Source organism: Phodopus roborovskii, unplaced genomic scaffold, assembly GCF_943737965.1.
Source record: "Phodopus roborovskii unplaced genomic scaffold, PHOROB, whole genome shotgun sequence".
Classification (NCBI taxonomy): Eukaryota; Metazoa; Chordata; class Mammalia; order Rodentia; family Cricetidae; genus Phodopus; species Phodopus roborovskii.
The window spans coordinates 3,431,348-3,437,347 of NW_026126598.1; positions in this window are offsets into that span (position 1 = coordinate 3,431,348).

The following is a 6,000-nucleotide window of genomic DNA, read 5'->3' on the forward strand; positions in this document are numbered from 1 at the left end:
ATGAATGGAGCAGCTTTGTTCTACAGCATGTTGCCTGTATGATGCTCTCCCTTGTCATGTGCCAGAGGCAATGGAGTCAGGGATATGCATGGAAGAAGCTGAAACCATAGGCCATTCTTCCTTGGTTCCAGGCACTGGTCTCCAAACAGCAGTACCCTATAGGAGCATGGTTCCATACATTCCTGGAGGATGCGGGGCAAGCCCTCACAGAAGGTCTGTGATGTTCATGAAGGCTGAACAATGTTTTTCAAGGTCCTTTCTCTTCCTCCATCCCTTGTAGGGGAAGCAGTCAATATAGCTAAATTCATGGTGGTATTGGAATGGCAATGGTGGCGTTGGTGGCTAAATTCAGCAACCTGCTCCCTTGAAGGTCTTTTTGTTTTCTTCCATACTTAAGATTTCAGGGCTGCAGTCAGCAAAGTCTGAAGTATGGAGTCCAGGCGGATATGTGGCATAGCTGCAGTGCCAAGCCACAGAGGCAGGCGTGTAGCCTTGTACCCTCCTCAGCCTGGTCATTGCTGTTGGTACGTGGTCCCTCTGGAGTGAGAAAAGCTACATGGCCTCTAGACTTGCCTTAGGGAATGGGACACAGTAAGAACAGTGTCCTAGTTTTTGTACCAAAACACTCAGACCAAATGCAACCAAGGGAAGGAAAGGGTACATTTCAGCTTATAAGTATTCAGGGCAGGAAGTCAAACAGAAATTGAAGCGAAACCACAGAGGATGCTGCTTGCTGGCTCACTCGCATGCTCTCTCATAGTTAGCACTCTTATACAGCCCAGGACCCTCTGCCTAGGGAAAACGGTCATTCAAAGAGGGCTGGGTCCTCCTACATCAATTAACAACCAAGATACTCCCACACAGACACACCCATGGGCCAATAGGATGGGGGCAGTCCTTCAGTTGAGAGTCCCTTCTAAGATGATGTTTGTCTGTGTCAAGTTGACAATCAAAGCTAAGTGGGACAAGCAGTGTCTCCAGGTGCCATAATGTACCTGTACAGCATGGTGGAGAAGACTAGGATGGCTTGATGAAGGACAAAAATCCTCATGGGGACATAGACTGAAGACAATTTAAGCCAGGCAATGACAGATCTCAGAGCGGGACCAGGTGCCATCCGCTAAGCCTGATTCAGACAACAGAACTTCAAACTCATGAGCTATAATCATAATAAGCTACTACAATAAATTATAATTAGCCAATTCCATTATATAATCACAAATAACTTACAATAATAAATGATAATTTTAAGTATTTGTTACCTGTTGCTATGACAAAATACGTGACAAAGGCAACTTAAGGAAGGAAGAGAGGGTACATTTTAATCGACATATTTGAGGGCATAGTCCATCATAGTAAGGAAGGCACTGAAGGAAGCAGGCAAAAGGTCTTTGGCCTAAGTACCACCATTTTGACTTCAGATTCCATTTTACCTGTAGGCAGAAACAAAGTTCAGGTTCCCAAGCCTTAGGGGAGATGAGAACTTTCCAATGGCTGACCAATCTCCTCCCTAAACCATAGAAATAATCATTATGCATCTTTAGTTCTTTAGAAATATTATGGCTATTACTAGAAGGAACAAATGAATCTGTTTTGTTGGACTGAAAGGCTTGTGTTGTGTATCAGTAGACAATAATGGGAAACTAATTGGTGAAAACCGTAACTACAATTTGGCAACAAATGTTTGTGATTTTTGCGTTTATAAACCCCAGTTCTGCCCCTGCTCGGGGCTGTCAAAAGAAGCAATACCCTCAAGTCCTTGTTCTACAGTCCTGATTGCTTAGCGACCCACGTAGGTGGTGAATTATTAAAATCTTTGGAACCCTTATGTGTTGTCTCTCTCCTTCCTCATGGTGCATAACGGACAGGGGTGTAACAGTCATGAGGCAGGTCACATGGCATCCATAGCCACCATGGAAAGGTAGATGCTGGTGCTCAACTCACTTTCTCCTTCTTATTCAGCCAGGGACCACATGAGTTGATGTCACCCACATTCAGGATGGGTCCTTCCCTTCTCAGTCAAGTCTGTTTGGGAATGCCCTCATAGACACATGCCATATGTCTTCTAGATGATTCTGAATCCTGTGATTAACTGTTTCAGTAAATAAAGCAGTTTAGTCCAGTTCTCTAGGACAGTGGTTCTCAACCTGTGGGTTGTGACCCCTCCATAGGGGCCATCTAAGGTCATCAGAAAACACTAAAATTTACATTATGATTCCCAACATAGCAAAACTACAGTCATGAAGTAGCAATGAAAATAATGTTGCAGCTTAGAGGGGGGTCACCAAGACCTGAGGAACTGCATTAAAAAACTACAGCACAAGGAAGGTTCAGAATCACTGCTCTAGGATGTTCTACACTTGGTCGTGCAATAACAGGTGAGGGGAAAGGTGGTTTCTTCCTGCACTTCAACCAGATTCTGAAAAAAAAAAAAAAAAAAAAAAAAAAAAAAAAAACCACATGCCATGCTGCTGTGGACATTTTCAAATGTAGTCACTCTGTTGACTTGTAATGCAGAGGTTGAGCTAGGATCTATACGCTTAGGAGGAACAAGCTGAGTCGATATTTTAAAATTGAGACATTTCATAGGAGAAATCCAAGTTTCTACCTCTTTCAAGAAATGAAAGGTCTGTCAATGTATTGCCTGAGGGCAGCTGTGCACAGAGCTGAGAACTGGCTGTGGGGTTTGTACGGTGCCAGCTCTGGTCCTTGCCTTTGGGGTCAGGTACAGGGCCACAGAAGGGATTATAGCAGGTGCACTACAGATGGGTCTTAATTCTCCCCTGAATATGTGAGCCCAGGTCTGTGCTAGGTTCCTTTGAGACCAGACGAACCATGACACAAAGAGTTGGCTGGCCCATGCCTGGTGCTTGGAACCCTCTTGGCTGTTATCACTATTGCTGCTGTTTTCTTTGGAACACACCGGGCCCGGTGGGCATTCAGGTTTCTCATTCCTGTGCTGAGAGTCCTTCCTTTTCCCATGGCACCCTTCCCCCTCTGTGAATTTGCATCCATACAACAGAGAGCAGCTAGTTAGACTCCAGACTGGAGGAGTCATGAAACTGGCATATCCCTGTATTTCTAGCCCTGAGGTGGAAACAAGAGGATCCAGAATCTAATTCACACAGAGCAAGTGTGAGGCCAGTGCAGGCTTTAGGAGACCCTGTTTAATAATAAACAAATACAACTGGGTACAGTGGTTCATACCTGTAATCCCAGCATTTGGGGAGGCTGATACAAGAGGACCACTCAGAGTTCAAGGCCAGCCTATACTAATTTAGTGAGTTTCAGATCCAGGATGTCGTAGACAACACTGATGGGAGATGCCATTATGTATATATGTTTCTCATACTGGTTAATGAATAAAGCACTGTTGGCCAATAGGAAAGGAAGATAGGAGGGACTAGGAGACAAGGAGGAAAGAGGAAGTAGTAAGGAGTTAAGATGGAGAATCTGGAGAGAATAGAACCGCCAGCCGCCTCTCGCTGGTAAGACCACGTGGAAATACATAGAAATGGGTTAATAATTAAGACAGAGCTAGCCGATAAGAAACTAGTAACTGGCCAATAAAATTATATCATATACAGAGTCTCTGTATGTTATTTGGGGCTGGCGCGGCGGCAGGACCAAACCAGCAGCGGGAGGAAAAAACCATACTCCTTACACAACACTGAGACACTGTCTCAGCAAAACATCTTAATTAGGGCTGGAGAGGAGGCTCAGCAGTCAAGAGCACTGGCTGTTCTTGCAGAGGACACAGATTCAATTCCTGCTTCCTCCAAGACATCTCATAGCTATTTGTAACTCCAGGTCTGGTGATCCAATGCCCGTTGGTCTCTGTGGGCACCTACATGCATTTGGTACATCTAAATTTATGGGCCTGAAGGGATGGTTCAGTAATTATGCTCTTCCAGATGACCTGTATTCAGCTCATAGCACCTATGTCTGATGACTCACAATGATTGTAACTCCATCTCCAGGGAATCTAACACCCTCTTCTGTCTTCTATGGGCATTATACACATATGCTTTCCCAACCCAACCCTACCCCAACAGACAGACAGACACACACACACACACACACACACACACACACACACACACACAGAGAGAGAGAGAGAGAGGGGGGGGGAGAAAGTATCAAGCAATAGGATTTACTCACTCTTTCCATGTTTAGTTCTGTGGATGTACCACACACATTCTAATTTGCACTGTGATCAGGATTCCAGAAATTTCCATGTGCTGGCCTTTGTCCCTCCTGCTCTTTATCTCTGGCATGCCTCACCTGCTTTCCCTTAGTATAAATTGGGAGGGTTTTATCTTTGAAGGCCATTAAGGAAATGGAATCATGTGGTCTGCAAGCTTCAAGATTGGCTACGATTATTACTAATAGCGCAAAATTGGATCTAACTTAAAAGCACAGCAGTAGGAAAATTTTTAATAAATAGTTATTGGCACTCTGTGACCTGCCATGCAGACATTGAAACACAGCATATGCTAGAGCTGTCTGTGCTGGCAAAGGCAGACATTTAGATATAGGAAGATGCAGGCAGATATTCTGAGTCTACTGTCATTCATGTTCCCACCCACATCTATAGGTTCTGTGTAGATACAAAGAAAGAGGATTGGAGGATAAATACAAGACAGATGCCAATGGACATCCACAGATTCAAGGGTGAATCTGTGTTCATTCCCACTCTGTACCCATCACCCTTCCTCCCTACTCTTATGGAACTCCCAGGTTGATGCTTCACTGAATCTCCAGTCTGTTACAGATGTTGCTGTGAAGTCTCCAATAAGGTACTTAATGCTCTCAGTGTCAGCATCCACTCCACCAGTGTAGACTATGCCCAAGTGCATCATCAATGTGTAATCATGAAAACGACAGCAAGAAACTCTAAAGCCCATACCAAGGTGTTCTCTTGGGTCATTGTTCTGGGAGAAGTCAACTGTCATATCGAGGGGACCCCAGGCCACCTCAGGGACTGATTCACTTGATGGTGGGTGGAGGGTGGCCTTTGCCTGCAGCTTGGCTAGATCAAAGGCCCTCCAACAGCCATGAGTGTCTTCCAGCCCCCAAGCTATCAGACAACACAGACACACCCTGACTGAGGCCTTGTGAGAGGCTAAGCCAGGGTTGATTCCTGGCCATGGTTTCAGGAGACTGAGCTTTGGGAATTTAGTTGTACAGATATGGAGGTTCCCTCTTGCTGTGTAACAAATGTCCTGGGCACAGTAGATGGAAACCAGTCCTAGGGATCTATTCAGACATTGTGGCAGGTTCAGGGTCACTTATGAGGCTGCCACCATGGTTGCTGATCTCACAGTCACTTCAAGGCCTGTGTGGGGACAGTGGCTTTTAGGGTCACACAGGTGGCTGCTGATTAACTTTGCTTTCTTACTAGAGGGCCCTCCCCAGTGTTGCTTTGTGTGAGACATGGCTCCTGGCTCCCTCTAGGGAGTGAGAGCAAAATTTGTGTCCCTTTCTTCACACCCTCATAGATTGTGTGGCTCCAATAACACTTCAGGAAGCTGGAAGCCCAAGGTCAGGGACTCAGAAAGACGTTGTCTAGTTCAGGCTGTCTTACTAAAGTTTGGTTGCATTCTCTTCCCCTTACATTGTGTAGGGAGGGAGATAAGGGGTGGGAAGACATGGGGAGAAAGAGTCAGGGAAGAGGGACAGAGAAAGAAAAGGAGCAGAGAGAGCTAGGGGGAGGAGACAGGGATAAAGGAAGAGAAAGGAGAGACACAGAGAAGAGACACAGAAGGGGGTAGAAAGGGGGAAGAAAAAGGGAAGAGAGAGGGAGAGATGGAGACAGGAGAGAAAGAGAGAAAGAGAATGAAGTCTGGATGCCTTTTTCATCTTTGTCTTGTATTTATTTTTTACATTCTAATGTTTTATATATATATATATATATATATATATATATATATATATATATATATATATATATATCTTGTTTATGTCTGATACCCATGGAGGCCAGGATAGGGAATGAGA